This window comes from Mustela nivalis, assembly GCF_964662115.1.
Source record: "Mustela nivalis genome assembly, chromosome: 14".
In the NCBI taxonomy this organism is placed as follows: domain Eukaryota; kingdom Metazoa; phylum Chordata; class Mammalia; order Carnivora; family Mustelidae; genus Mustela; species Mustela nivalis.
The window spans coordinates 78507514-78523491 of NC_139033.1; the positions used below are offsets into that span (position 1 = coordinate 78507514).

A 15978-nucleotide genomic window follows, 5' to 3' on the forward strand; every position below is an offset into this window, starting at 1 on the left:
GACAGATATCACAAGTAGGCAGAGAGGCAGACAGAGAGAGAGGAGGAAGCAGGCTCCCTGCCTATTAGAAAGCCCGATGTGGGGCTCGATCCCGGGACCCTGGGATCATGACCTGAGCCGAAGGCAGAAGCCTTAACCCACTGAGCCACCCAGGCGCCCCTAAAACAAGATTCTTTTTTTTTTTAAGATTTTATTTATTTATTTGACAGAGAGAGAGAGATCACAAGTAGGCAGAGAGGCAGGCAGAGAGAGAGAGAGAGAGAGAGAGATGAGGAAGCAGGCTCCCTGCTGAGCAGAGAGCCCGATGCAGGACTCGATCCCAGGACCCTGAGATCATGACCTGAGCCAAAGGCAGTGGCTTACCCCACTGAGCCACCCAGGCGCCCCCTAAAACAAGATTCTTAAGCCTGCTTTCTGAGATTTTGATTCAGGAATAATTGCAGGAAGGTTGGAGGAATCCATTTTACAAGCTCACCGGTGGTTTCTGCGGCACCCTTGGGTGGCAGGGAGGGCAGAATAGGGTGCAGCTTAGTCAAGCGAGATTGTCCTCAAGAATGTTCTGTGGGCGTCCTGGAACTTTCTAGTTCCACGACGAGCGGTCACCAGTGCAGGTTGTCTGACTTACGAAGGTTTCTGTGCAGGGACCAGTCACGGTCATTGTCATAACTGCATCTCCCTGGAGCCATTTTTATATTTACGAGAACAGATCTCGATTCATTAAAAGTCATCAACAGTATCTTCGTCTAACAACAGAACATCGATCATAAACGTGACGGAATGGTTTGAAAGAGGGTTTGATGCCCCACTCCCTCCGCCAGCCCTGTGTCAGTTCAGGTAGCTGTTCTCCCTCTGGCTGGGCTCCCGTCCAGTGAGCAGGAGCTGGGCCTTCTTGACCTGCAAAGTCACCCCCGCTTTGTCTGGCAGACACAGAGGGGCAGCTGGGGCGGGGTTTGGGGGGAAGCTCCCAGCTGCAGTCATGAGGACTTGAGTACTGCTTTGGAATGCCCAGAAGTAAGTCAAGGCTAACCCCAGGCAAGATTATATAGGGTCTGTGACAGAAGGCCCTAAAATAGCCCCAAATGATCCTGTTCTTGCAGCGTGCATCTAAGCCTAGGGAGCTGTGAGTGACTGATGAAGCTTAAAATGGTGGTGGAAATTCTGGCCCCAACAAGGGTCTCTGAGTGGTCCATTCCCACCATGTTGGCATTGCTTCCAGGCAGTTGGCTGACCCATGTTCAGCATTTTCTCACAGCCCATACTCAGGTGGGGACTCCCCATATGGGGAGTGCAAGGTAGAAGGCAGTCCCTGTGAAGCATAATGAAGGCAAGCCTCTGCCTGTATAGACAGATTCCCCACAGATCAGATAACACAGTGATGCTCTTCTGGACCATAAACATAAAATTATCCTTTTTAAAGTGCATTTTTCACTGAAGTACTCTGTGTATCTCCATCCCACTTACATTTTATCTCCGCTTTTGTCTTGGCGCTTACTATCATAATTTGGAAACAAGCTTACCCTGACAGAGTTTCACATGCTGTTTATATAAATTATGTTCATTTGACTTTAGGCCGAGAAATGGAAAGCATAGACCTGGGAGCTTTAAAAGACCCTGTTATCAAAAGCCAGTGGAACCAGAGGTAGCCTGCGACCCTGTGACCCTCCAGTGTCTCAGAGTGAAAGTCTCAAAGCAAACATTCTGTTGGAAGTACCTCATGAATCTGATTACTTGCAGTATACAGCAGCAGTGGAAGAAGGAAAGGCTCATTTGCAGGATATAAAAAAATTAAAGCAGTATGTTGTACACCTGAAACTAATGCAGTGTTATATGTCAATTATGCGTCAAATCACGAGGAACGAAAGGCATTGAAAATAAGAAGAAAAATCTAGAAAACCAAGTTCAAGGCTTCAGTTTCCTAGGACTCTCCAGTGGCCCAGGAATGGTGCTTTTATTTTAACATAATGAGAGACCAGATGTATACCAAGTAAAAAATTAAAGGGGAAGAATGGTTTTTGATAGCTTGAATTAAGTCACCCTGGGCCTTGGGTTGGGTGGGTGGGGTGTGATTTAGCACTCTGGGACCTCACGGCACCATTGCTGGGACAGGAGAATTCTCCAGAGCATTCGTTAGTGCCTCACATCTCCCCAGCTTCCAACACTCTGACATCACTGCATCCCTTGGGGGGGGGGGGGCGTGTTGTTTATGATAGTGTGGCATTCACGCTCAAGAGAGACCTCATCGTTCCTGCAAATGTACCAAGAGTTTGTAACATTGATTTGAACTCTGGTAACTCTTTTTATTTTTTAAAAGATTTTATTTATTTATTTATTTAACAGGGAGATCACAAGCAGGCAGAGAGGCAGGCAGAGAGAGAGAGGAGAAAGCAGGCTCCCCGCTTAGTGGAGAGCTCGATGTGGGGCTCGATCCCAGGACCCTGAGATCACGACCTGAGCCAAAGGCAGAGGCTCAACCCATTGAGCCACCCAGGCACCCCTGAACTCAGTAACTCTTAACATTAGAGGCACACTCACCCTGATGACTGTGAAGGAAAGCGTCACGTTGGAAAGCGCGCAGGGATCTGTTAGCCACCGCCAGCGTCCTAATGAAGGTTTCCAAGAATGTGATGCTGACACTCTAAAGAGATCTCCTGGCCACAGTTATTTTTAACTTCCCTGTTCCTTTGTATCTGTGTTACCAGCCACAGTCGCCGAAACAGCTCGGTGTTTTTCTGGAGCCACAGCTCCCTCGTTGCATGATAGAGACACCCAGGTTGAAAGGTGATCAGAGAAGCCATCAGGGACTTTTCCTTGCCTTCTAAACAGAGGGTTGATTACCAAGAGATCATGCTTGTTTGTTTCAACTAAATGAGGTGGCTTCTCTCCTGGGTGTTTTTCTTGGTAAAACATTTCAAAAGTTTTTTAAAAAACAAACAAACAAACAAAAACTTGTAACCAACTCCCCACTATCTAAGTAAGATACTGGGCCCATCTGGTAGACAAGCGCGTGCACATTAACCAGCTGTGCATGTGATGTATTTGGGTAAAACATTGTTACCAGGGAAAACGTTAGTCACTCGGACTGCTGAGCCCCACCAGCAACACCTATGTGTAGGGCTTTCTGTTCCATTGGGTGTAGTGGTGAGGACCCAGAGGAGGACGGTATGAGGAACTCTGGGCTCGAGTAGCTCCCCTGTGTCCATCTCTGCTCCGCCCCCACAGTGGCCCCACCAGCCTCACCCTCGGGGCTCCCCACTCTCAATTTCTCCACCCCACAAGTTCAGCCAGTCTATTCAGAGGCTCCTGGCTATGACCACCTTCGTTGTTCACATCCTGCTGATTCTTGGGAGTTAAACCTACCTTCTTTGGAGACATTTCCAATCTGATCTCTCCCTTTCCCGATTTCCTGCAGCTTTCACTTCCTGTGGCTGCCCTAGTAGACACCATAACTTAGTCATTATATTATATTCAGTACTTTACTGCCCTTTATTATTTTCTAATGATTTGGTATTCCTGAGTGTGGTGTCTGTACTAAAGAGCAAACTGCTTGAGACCAGGAGTGGTGACTTAAACTTGTGGCCCATAATCTGCAAAATTTCAAATTCTTTCTCCCTCACCATGGCCTCCCCCCCCCCCCAACATGGTACCTAGCACACAGCTGGAACTCAATAAGTGTTTGTTGAATGACTGATTGATTGTTGGCACTTAGCAAGTACTCTGGCATTGAAGACAAGTTTTGTTTTTTGTTTTTTTTAAGATTTTATTTATTTATTTGACAGACAGAGATTACAAGTAAGCAGAGAGGCAGGCAGAGAGAGAGGAGGAAGCAGGCTCCCTGCTGAGCAGAGAGCCCGATGTGGGGCTCGATCCCAGGACGCTGGGATCATGACCTGAGCCGAAGGCAGAGGCTTTAACCCACTGAGCCACCCAGGCGCCCCTGAAGACAAGTTTTGAGGAAGAATGTAATCCTTGTTTCAAAATGTCTTTCACGGGCACCTGGGTGGCTCAGTCAGTTAAGCGGCTGCATTCGGCTCAGGTCATGATCCCAGGGTCCTGGGATCGAGCCCCACATCGGGCTCCCTGCTCAGCAGGGAGTCTGCTTCTCCTTTTGCCTGCTGCTCTGCCTGCTTGTGCTATCTTTCTGTCAAATAAATAAATAAAATCTTTTTTAAAAAAAATATCTTTCACAAACTGCCATCTCAGTGACATGATTGTGAAAATTCTGTGTGAGACTCTTCACATTCCATTTGTGGGAAAGAGGACACTACAAAATTCCTTAATAAAATTAGGTGTATTTATGTAGTATAGACTTCCTATAGTATTGAAATATGTCATTTCCCAACAGATGTTCATGTGGTTTGAGAAATAATGCAGACTGAACTACCTTTAAAAAATATACATAACCTCACACCACACACAAAAGTTAAATCAGAAGGGATCAGTGACCTAAACATAAGAACTGAAACTATGAAGAGACTTAGAAGAAAATACAGGGATAAATCTTCATGACCTTGGATTTGGCAATGATTTCTCAGCTATGACACACCAAACACCCCAAAATAAATAAATATATAAATTGGACTTTATCAAAACTCAAAAATTTCGGGCATCTAACGACATTATCCACAAAGTGAAAAAATAACCCACAGAATGGGAGAAATATTTACAAATCGTTATATCTGATAAAGATCTAGTATCCAGAACTTATAAAGAACTCTTACAACTCAATAACAAAAAAGATGAGAAAAAGACTTGAGTAGACATTTCTTCAGAGAAAATGCACAAATGACCAATAAGCATATGACAAGGTGCTGCGCATCATTGGCTGTGAGAGAAACACACATCAGACCACAATGAGCTACCACTTCACACCTACTAGGCGTGCTGTCATAAAAACACAAACAACTCTCAGGGGTGCCTGGGTGACTCAGTTAAGTATTCAACTCCTCATTTCATCTCAGGTCACAACATCAGGGTCATGAGATCGAGCCCCAGCTTGGGCTCCACGCTGGGCTTGGGGCCTGCTTGACGTTCTCTCTCCCTCTCCCTGCCCCCCGCATATAAAATAAAATAATATAATGAAAAACAACACTGATAAAAACAAGTATTGGTGAGGATGTGGAGAAATGGGAACGCTCCTGTGCTGTTGGTGGGAGAGGAAGATGCGGTGGAAAACAGCTTGGCCATTTCTCAAAAGGTTAAACGGTATTACCATATGACCTGGCGGTTCCGCATAATCGAGAGCAGGGAATCAAACAGGCATCCATAAACTAATGTTGATAGCAGCACCCTTCACAATAGCCTAAACGTGGGACAAACTGAATGTCCATCAACGAATGCAGAGATCAACAAAACGTGGTCTGTACATATGATGGAATATTACTCAGCCATCAAGGAATGAAGCCCTGATTCAGGAATGAAGGAGCCTGGGGAATGTGGTGATGAGGGAAAGAAGCCAGACATGAAGGCTAATGTGTTATGTGATTCCAGTTAGGTGAAATCTGCAGAACAGGCAAATCCATAGAGACAGAAAGCAGATCAGCAGTTGCCTGGTACTGGGGGAGGGAGAAAGAATGGAGTTTGCCTACTAGGTATGGATTTTCTTTTGAACCTATGAAAGTTCTGGAACCGATTTAAACAGAGATGGTGGGTATACAGCATTGTGAATCTACAAATACCACCAAACTGCATGCTTTAAAACGGTCAATTTTATATTATGCAAGTTTCAGTTCAATTTTTTTAAAAAATCGCAGGGCACCTGGGTGGCTCAGTGGGTTAAGGCCTCTGCCTTCAGCTCAGGTCATGAACGCAGTGTCCTGGGATCGAGCCCCACATCAGGCTCCCTGCTCAGAGGAGCCTGCTTCTCCCTCTCCCTCTGTGGCTCCCCCTCCTTGTGTTCTCTCTAGCTCTGTCCAATAAATAAATAGAATCTTCAGGGCCCTGGGTGGCTCAGTTGGTTAAGCGACTGCCTTCGGTTCATGATCCTGGAGTCCCAGGATCGGTACCCACATCAGGCTCCTTTCTCAGAAGGGAGTCTGCTTCTCCCTCTGATCCCGCCCCCTCCTGCTCTCTCTCTCTCATTCTCTCTCTCTCTGAAACAAAGAAATAAAATATTTTAAAAATAAATAGAATCTTCAATAAATAAATAAATAAACAGGCACCTAATAAACAATAAAGTAAAAAATAAACAAATAAGTAAACAGGCACCTAACAATGTTTGTGTCCTTCATCAGGAACAAATCACCCTTCTTAAATTTCTGCTTAGTGAAAGATTAAAATAATTTAAAATACTGCAGTTTTTCCAAGTATCATTTACACTAAACTACAGATTTGAGGACAGTGATGAAGGGGCAGATACAACAACAGACTTTATACTTAAAATATTATAAATCCCATATGGGAAAGGTTTAGCTGAGACCCTTTTTCAGACCGATATTTCCTTGAAACTCGAGCGTGGTGGTGTCTGGGGCTCTGTTTGCATGTCTGGGCCGTCTGGCCGTGTCAAGAGCTGGTGACAGCAGGACACCTGGCCTCGGCTCTCCTGCACACTCTGGTCAGAGAAGACCAGCCTAGTGCTGAATGTCTGGAATTCATCAGGTTCTTTGGATCTCCTCAGACCCCAGTAAGGAGGAGAACAGATTTCTCTGAGGAGAAAGGGTTCCCCGTGGGGTAGACATAAAACAGTCCCCGTTTCATCAGCTCCGAGTGACTGGGGACCGTAGCATTTCACTCATGCAGGAATAGAGGGGCCAGCCATGAGGCTTATTAAAGCTGCGGTCTGCTGTCAGACTCCAGAACATTCCCCCCGCCAAGAGACTGTTAATGCATTACAGGAAAATGATCGTTCCATTCTGTCCCATTACTTCTGTGCAGGCACGCCGTACATGCAGAGATGAACATAATTAAGCAGAAAGCCTGTGAAAGGGAACCCCAATACCTACAACATGCTGACTAACATGGTGAGGGTCCATAGCTGTTGTAGGATTTTTTTTATTTTTAACACAGGAAAGTACCATGAAGGAAAATAAAGTCCTTCTGTAACCCCATTCTCCAGAGATAAACATTATAAACCTTTGGTGACATCCTTCCAGTATCTTAATGGACAAGCATACCCATTTTTTATTAAACTGGGATCTTCGCCCACTACTGATTTCAAACCTACTTTTTAAACTTATTAGAAATGTTTTTCATTTAATAAATATGCCTTTACAACCGGATTTTTAATGATTGCAGAGTATTCATTATATGAGCATCCCATTACTCATTTCACAAACTCCCTATTGTAGACATGGACTTTTTTGCTATTCTACAATATATGTAACTTATGATATATGTAAAATACTGCATGTAACTTTTTACAGCTCTTGATTTTTTTTAAATTTAGGATAAATTCCTGACAGTACTGTTTAAAGATACAACATCTTTAATGCTTTTGATTTATACTGCTAACATTTACTGCTTTAGTGGACTAATTTTAACTTCTTGCAGTCAGAAAAAAGAAATGTTTTGGGGCACCTGGGTGGCTCCATGGGTTAAGGCTCTGCCTTCAGCTCAGGTCATGATCTCAGGGTCCTGGGATCGAGCCCCTCATTGGGCTTCCTGCTCAGTGGAGAGCCTGCACCCCACCCACCCTCTCCCGCCCCCCCCCCTGCTTTTGCACTCTCTCTCTCAAAATAAATAAAAATAAAATCTTTTTAAAAAATGTTTATGGTAGACAAAGTTCTTTCCCTTGAATTACTTGATTGTTTGGTATTCCTTTTTGATAACTCTTTGGGAACAGCATAATCAAAGAAATAAGTTTCCAGTTGAGTTTAGAAATGAATCGGTCAGAATCTGCTATGTAGTTTTTGCAAACAGACCCACACACAGAGAAAAGCAAAACAGAAGGTTCCAGTGGCTTTGGACCAGCCATGAACAAATGTCATTACGCAGAGTCAGAGAGAGAAGAGTTATCAAACTAATCGCCCAGTGCTCGTGTAAACATTACAACCTCCATGAGTAAATTAGATTTTCTACAAGAAACATACTCGAACAAATACTTTCCATAACAGATACATAATGAGCAGGTACGGTGGCAGAGGTGCACAGTGCACTGTGATACTCCTGTCCTGGATTTATGTTACACATCCCAAGAGGTACTGTGGAACCTGTGGAGCTGATGACAGGAGGCTTCTCTTTGCACACCTGGAGAGAAGTTCGATTTCAGGAGGACAAAACACAGAATCAGGTGGACTGGACCTCAGCAGGACCTTCCCCTGCATAGCTACCTCTCTTCATCTTTGTGCCTTTAAAGTCGGTCATGCTTAAGTCTTTCCCCATCTTCTGTCACCTTTATAATAAAAGGCAAGCCCTAATCTCGTTCCTCAAGGATGTATGAATTGTGCTTGGATTTAAACACTCATACGTACAATGGTTTGCTGACATTTCAGAATTATATCCTTTGACTATAACGTTGATATATTTGTGGTTAAATGTCTTCACAGAATTAATTCAGTGTTTATATCATAACATGGGACCTTCAGTCTCACATGTGGATCCCAAATCATTAGCTCCAAGTACTTTAGTAGCTGAACATATTTTAAATGAATGTACCCTCTCTAACAACATCTTTAGAAATTACACTTCACGCTAATGAGCCCTAAGCTCCCAAGCCTGATTCCCCAGGCACGAGGCCACTGTTGGCTCTGGGACTGTGCTTGTGGGAGGGTTTTCTCTCTGGCCCAGGAGCACTGTGAGTGCTTTGCTGTCAGTACCATTGTCTTCTTAGACCCGGGGTTACAGCAACATATTTAAATGTCTTGTGACATCTTGTCATTGCCCTGTCTTAAACACGGAAGTTCTACTTTTTCTGCAGTGAGGATGTTTCCCTGCTTTTATGCAATAACACAGTCATATAATCGGTCACCATCCAGCCTGTGCCAGCCACAGCTTTCTGTTTGTTAGTGACTGACCGACCCTTAGTTAGTATTACTTTTGCTTAAGCGCTGGCTTTAACGTTTACCTAACAACGCCTGAAAATGATACGATTTACAAAATGTCCCTCTGTCTCCAGGCTACCAGGCTTGTGTGAACCCCTGTCTCTCTGAGTCTTTCTCTTGGCCTCTCGGCCTGTCTCCTGTCTTCCTTCCTCTTTGTTTCATGCTGCCTTTCTGTCCCCAGTATGCGTCTGTTTCCTCTGTCCCCTTCCTTTCCTTCTCTCCTATGTCTCTCTACTCTCCACAGGCCATGAAACCAAAGTGCCATTACTGCGTTATTATTATTGTTTATTTTACTTTGTAAGTTGAATCTAATAGGCCATGTTCTGATCTTTCCTCTGGGGACCAACAGCCTTAAAAAATGACGACTATAGGGGTGCCTGGGGGGCTCTGTCGGTTAAGTGTCTGACTTTCTGATTTTGGCTCAGGTCATGATCTCAGGGTCGTGAGATTGAGCCTCACACTGGGCTCTGTGTTCAGCGGGGAATCTGCTTGGGATTCTCTCTCCTTCTCCCTCTGCCCCACTTGCTCGTTTGTGCTTTCTAAAATAATTAATTAAATCTTTTTAAACATTATAACAAGTATGTATTTGTGTATATCCTTATCTCCATATATTTATTTCAACTACAAACATACCAAGCAGATGATAGGCAGATGGGTGGGTGGGTGAGTGGTTGTGTACATGAATAGATGAATGGTTGGAACGACAGTTGGCTGAAATGACCAACAGCAAGTGTCCTACCAACCCTTGTAGGGAGGCCCAGTATGTAAGAATTATGTGAGACTCGGGTGACCAGATGTACAGAAGGATAAATGGAGGGATAACGGTACACGTTGGTTGTCTGTTATCCGTGAATACCTTTGGTCATCATTAGGAATTTTATCCTATGGAATAAAAGGCCCTTGCTGGACATTCTGGGGAGGCGGGTAAATGGGAGGGGGCAATTTGCTGCCAGGTAGAAAGAGCGTTTGATAAGAGAAGAGGTATAAATCCTGGCAGAAGCCAATGGAAGGAGAGAGGCCACTGCCTTAGTAGAATTCCTTCAAGCCACAGGCCTGGGCAGAACTTGACCTTGCCAAATTATATAGCCAGCCAAGGGTTGGGAAAGGGCTGGGCAGCCTTGGACTTGCTGAGTGTGTTGTGGTCAGTGAGGCCGGGCTGCCGTGTGGACAGCTTGGCTCTGCCTGTCAGAGAAGAGGAAGCTTTTTCCCATGTGGTGATCACTACACTGTCAATCACATGAGTTCTCTATAACTTTCTAAGGACGATAATGTTCTTGGGTTCCGGAAGAGTTAATTTTTAAATTATTTGTGGGGGAAAACCAGGACAAACATTCTGTTAAACGTCAAGTTATAGGAATGCCTGAGTGGCTCCGGGGTCCTGGGATCAAGCCCTGCATCGGGCTCTTGGCTCAGCCTGCTTCTCCCTCTCCCTCTACTGCTCCCCCTGCTCATGCTGTCTCTCTCTCTCTCTCTCTCAAATAAATAAATAAAATCTAAAATTGAAAAAAAAAATTGTAGGGGCACCTGGGTGGCTCAGTGAGTTAAAGCCTCTGCCTTCAGCTCTGGTCATGATCTCAGGGTCCTGGGATCGGGCCCCACATCTGGCTCTCTACTCAGAGGGGAGCCTGCTTCCCCCTCTCTCTCTGCCTCTCTGCCTACTTGTGATCTCTGTCTGTCAAATAAATAAATAAAATCTTTAAAATTTTTTTTAATTAAATTTAAAAAATTATAAAACCCACTTGGAGACACACCCAGGTTCCCATCAATTCAAAGTTTGGAACAAATCAGGTATATGAATTTTCAGCTTTCTTAATTAGCATAAACTTTTGGCATGGAGGTGATCATTGACAATAAAGCAAGTGGAAGACGGAAAGAGAGAAGAGAACTGCCCAGAAAAGTTTATTCATCCACTTGCTCCTGAAGCAAATATTTATTGAGCTCTTAGTGTCCATTAAGACTGTCTTAAGTGCTTGATAGACATCAGGAGACAAGCAGCAAGATCCCTGCCCTCATGGGGCTTATAATCTAGCAGGGAATGCAAGTAATAAGTAGGACATAATAAATAAATCTGTAAAAGATTATTTTAGGGGGTGCTAAGCACTACAGAGACAAGGGCCATTGGGGCAGGCTAGGGGGCATGGGATCGGAGGAGTGGGAGCAGCATGGTTTTAAAGAGGATGGTCAGCGAGGGTTGCATTGAGAAGCAGGTTAAGGACAGAGCCTCGAGAGGCAAGGCAGCAAGCAAAGCAGGCTCAGGGAAGCACAGTCCATGCAGCCTGAGGGGCAGCAGTGCTAAGGTCCTGCCCCGGGGCAGGAGACCCCAGCGGTACAGGGAAGATCTGGAGGCCAGTGTAGCTGGACAGTGAAAAGGCGGAGACTGATGATGGTGTGATTGCAGAGAGATGCATGGAAAGAGGGGCACCACAGAAACGGGGTCGTAGAGTTATTGTGGGGACTCTGAATAGGGCCCCCCAAGAGTGACCTGAGCTGACCTTCTCTGTAAAAGTGTCATCCTGACCCCAGTTGCAGAAGATACTGTAGGGTAGAAGCAGGGAGACCCAACAGAGGACTCTTGCTGTAATCGAAGTGAGAGGTGTTGGTGGTTAGAGCCGTGCAGGTGGTGAGATATTTACCCAGGAGAAACATTAGAACTGCTCTTCTCCAGCATCTTTAGGTACCGGGTGCTTCTAAGGACAATGCTCTGTGGGTGGGGAAAGAGGAGACATTGTCAGGTACATGACCCAGGCTAGTCCTTAGAACAATGATCAGTGCAATGCTTAACCATCATATATAGTGGGGTGTTTTTTTTTTTCAAAGCTTTTTTCAAATATGAACTTAATTAGCTGTTTCACTGAAAGTTGAGGGACATTTTTCTTGTGGTAGGAAGAAAGGTGAATTTAGGATTTAAAAAAAAAAAAATGCTGGGACCCTGGGTGGCTCAGCCAGTTAAGTGTCTACCTTCGGCTCAGGTCATGATCCCAGGGTCTTGGGATCGAGTCCCACATCGGGCTCCTTGCTCAGCAGGGAGCCTGCTTCTGCCTTTGCCTGCTGTTCCCCCTGCTTGTGCTCCCTCTCTTGTTTTCTCTCTGTCTGACAAATAAATAAATAAAATCTTTTAAAATATATATATAAAATATAAAAAATGCTATGAAAAATATTTCTTCTTCCTGTAATCTGACAGATGCCTTAACTTATTCCCTCTCGATACTCCATTTGCTGAGAAAACATCGTTTTCTTGATATTTAGAGTCAAGGTAGGAAAAAAACCTGATAAACCTCATCCTTCTTTTGGACTTCCCCCTAAAATCTTACAGCTGCTCACTCATTTTATCATTTGGCCCTAAAAGATTCCCTGAGACAGGAAGAACTAGAACCATTCTGTTTGTGGGGTTCCCTGGAAATTGTTTTCAGTTCTTATCAAAGTAACTCAACTGATTCAAAGGAAACCATCTGTCTGCCACCTGGTTGTGCATGGTGTTGCACTTTGACCTTGGTAATCTGACCTTGGAATTCCACCTTTGCTAGCGGCCCTGCCCCTGAGTACATCTTGATTTTCATTCTCCTGGCTCTGCTGTTCCTCCAACCTTCTAATCCTCCAAATCGAGGGGATTTCTGAGGTCCCGTCCTTGTCATCCTTCCTGGCTGTCTCCCTCCGTCCCTTCCCTCCCTTGGCAAGTTCATTCCAGTCTTGCTGTATACAGTGGTTTATCCCTGTGATCCACGTCCCTGTCATCCCTGGATTCGTATTCATAAAACAGAGATCTGGGGTTCTCTTAATCCAAACCCCCAGTGACCACCCATCCATTCACAGATTCCAAAAATAGCCACTGACATGCGCCATCAGAGCTTATGTTCATGGAGCCGATGTTCTAGTGGAGCAGGAAAGATCACAGCCGCTGAGTAGGTAAGCTCACAGGGTGTTGATGGCTGGGAGTGGGGAGAAGGGAGAACAAAGCAGGACAGGGACTACAGGGTGACCCTTAGAGTCGCTGTTTTCTGTAGGGTTGTGAGGACAGTGTGGTGTTTGAGCAGAGGCCGAAAGAGGGTCCAGCCAGTGAGAAGAGCAGGAGCAGTGTAGGGGTGTGGTGGTGGGAAGAGCCAGGAAGAGCCGCTAGGCAAGAGGCCAGGGAGGTGAGGTCAGAAAGGGAATGCGGAAGAGGGGAGGAGTCAGGTAATGTGGGGACTTTGGATTTCACTCTGAGATGGGAAGCATCGAATGGGTTTGGTTTGCTTTGCTTCTCTTAATACAGTCTTGTTTTAGTATGGTAAAATATACAAAACATAAAATTAACCATTTTAACCATTTTTAAGTGTACGGTTTCTCTTGCGTTAAGTACCATCCACATTGTTGGAGGACCATCCCCGCCGTCCATACCAGAACTTTCTCGTCTTCCCAAACTGAAACTCTGTCCCCACTAAACACTAACTCCTCGTTACTCCCCTCACTCCACCTACTGGCTGCCATTATTCTACTTTCTTTTCTATGAACCTGACTACTCCTGGGGCACAGTATTTGTCCTTTCGTGTCTGGCTTGTTTCATTGAGTATAATAGCCTCAGAGTTCATCCACGTTGTAGCCTACCACAGAATCTTTTTCCTCTTTAAGACGGAATAATTCCGTTGTATGTCCCTACCATGTTTTGTCCATTCATTCCTCATCTGTGGACACTGGGTGGTAAGTGTAGGATTGTCTTGAACCCAATTGTAATGTGATCTGACTTATATTCTCACATAATCCATGGCTCCTGAGCTGCCTAGACTGTGGCAAGAAAGGGTAGAAACAGGCCAGGTGGATTCTGTGACAATACCTGCCAGTCCTAGATGACACCTTCCACCAGGAATGCAGCGGTGCAGGTCTAAGACATGATCAGAATCTGGGCGTGTTCTGAAAGTACAGCCAAGGAGATTTCCTTAAGGATCCCATGTCTGGTGTGAGAGAGGTGTCTCTCACACCAGACATGGGATCCTTAAGGAAATGTATTGGATGGAGCAAGTGAATCATGTCATTGCCGTTGACTGGGGAAGACTTCAAGCAGAGAGCGTTTTAGGGGGGAAATTAGGCCTCCCATTCTGGACCTCCTCAGTTGCAGTTGCCTGTTAGAATTCAAGTGTTGCTGTCAGGCAGGCAGTAGGGCTGTGAGGGCAGAAATCAGAGGAGAGGTCCAACCTGGAGATGTCAGTATGAGAGTCACTAACACCTTCACATGATTGAAGCCCCAAGATGGAGGAAATAGCCAAGTAAGTGAGCTTAGACAAAGAAAAAGACCCAGGAGGATCCATAAGTCCATCCAGTGTTAGAAGGACCAAGCAAAGAGCACCAAGCAAGAGTGACCATGGAATGGGAGGAAAGTCAGGAGAGAGGAGACAACTTGGAAGACTGGAGTACGGAGGCAGCTTGGCTGGTCAGGAGCGTAATCATCCGCCAACAGGAAATCCCCTTTTCTTGCCCACCAGGCCATTTGTTTTTCTTTTTCTTAACTTTGTTCTTCTTGCCCTCATAAGTCTTACCCATCCCAGGCCCTCAGTAACGTCTGCTGGGTCCATGAATGAACAATACCTGTGGTTTTGTGTGAGCCCACGGGTGGAGGGTTTGGAAGGAACAGACTCCTCCCCTTCCCAACACTCATTTGGTTACTCTCAGCTCCACAGCAAGAGAACCGACTCTGCCCCTTCCCTGATGCCTCCTGTTTCTACACAACATGGCCCCCAGTGAGCTCAGGAAGGGATTGTCGACCACAGGAACAGAAGAGCAGAGGGGTGGGGTGCAGTCCCGCAGAAGGAGCTGGGCCCTCAGCTCATGTTTGAGGCTTCCTTACTGTTTTGCCATTGTCGGGAATTCAAGAATGCCAGGTCTGTCTGTGTTCAAATTTAAACCTGAACTAAATTCCAAATCCAGACCAGATCCGCCATTTTGTAGTATCTGCCGCACCATCTGCCTGGGTGAGGACACGTAAATGAGTATTCTGTCAGGTTATGAAACACTGAGGTGAACGAGACAAACATGTGGAATTAGAAACCCAACTTGTAACTCTTGTAAGTGGTTTCAGATGTTTCCCTCGGGAAAGGAAGGAGACCTGTTCCTAGGTATATGCCCAAGAGAATTAAAAACATATGTCCACCCCAAAACTCATACGTGGATGTTCATGGCAGCTTTGTCAAGAGCCAAAGAGTGCCAGCAACACAGATACCCATCGGATGGTGAATGGATACATGAAATGTGATCTTCCACACCATGGAGTGTTGTTTAGCCATAAAGAGGAGTGAAGCACTGATTCATCCTCTAACATGAATCAACCTGAAAACATGATGCCAAGTGAAAGAACCAGAAACAAAAGGTCGGTCACATCTCACACAGTCCCATGTATATGGAATGTCCAGAATAATCCAAGGAGACAGAAAGTAGATTGGTGGTTGCCAGAGGCTGGGGGCAAGGAGGAAAGTTGGAGGGGTACTAGTGACAGTATGGGGCTTCTTTGGAGGGGTCATGTTCCAGAAGCAGTGGTGGGGATGGTTACTAACTCCGCGGATATACTGAAGAACCGTTGAATTGTACAACTTTAAATGGGTGCATTGTATGGTATATGAATTACGTATCTCAATAAAACTGTTGCATACAAAATTAAAAGGAAGAGGGAAAATATAAAACTTAAAATCAGAGAGTGCCGGAACTGGAAGAAATCTGCAAGACTCTTGGACAAGCGCGTGAGGATAGCATTGCGAGGTGTTCAGAACTTGGCATCAGGGACGGTTTTCTTTCCCTCTTAGGTCAGTTGTCTGTTGTCTGAGTTGTAGCTGCTGCAGAATTGTGAAGGGGCTCAGCCACTTTGGAAAACAGTATGGAGATTCCTTAAGAAATTGAAAATAGAACTACCTTATGACCCTGCCATTGCAGGGTATTTACCCCCAAAGATACAGATGTAGTGAAAAGAAGGGCCATATGTACCCCAGTGTTCATAGCAGCAATGGCCACAATTGCCAAACTGTGGAAAGAGCCAAGATCCCCT

General features: G+C 45.2%; 1 protein-coding gene across 4 annotated transcripts in view; it reads left to right on the forward strand.

The window, feature by feature from the left end:
* The window catches only part of GNAL (G protein subunit alpha L), a 145940-nt gene that overhangs the window by 73093 nt on the left and 56869 nt on the right, over positions 1-15978 (forward strand). The gene's annotated exons all lie outside the window — the stretch shown is intronic.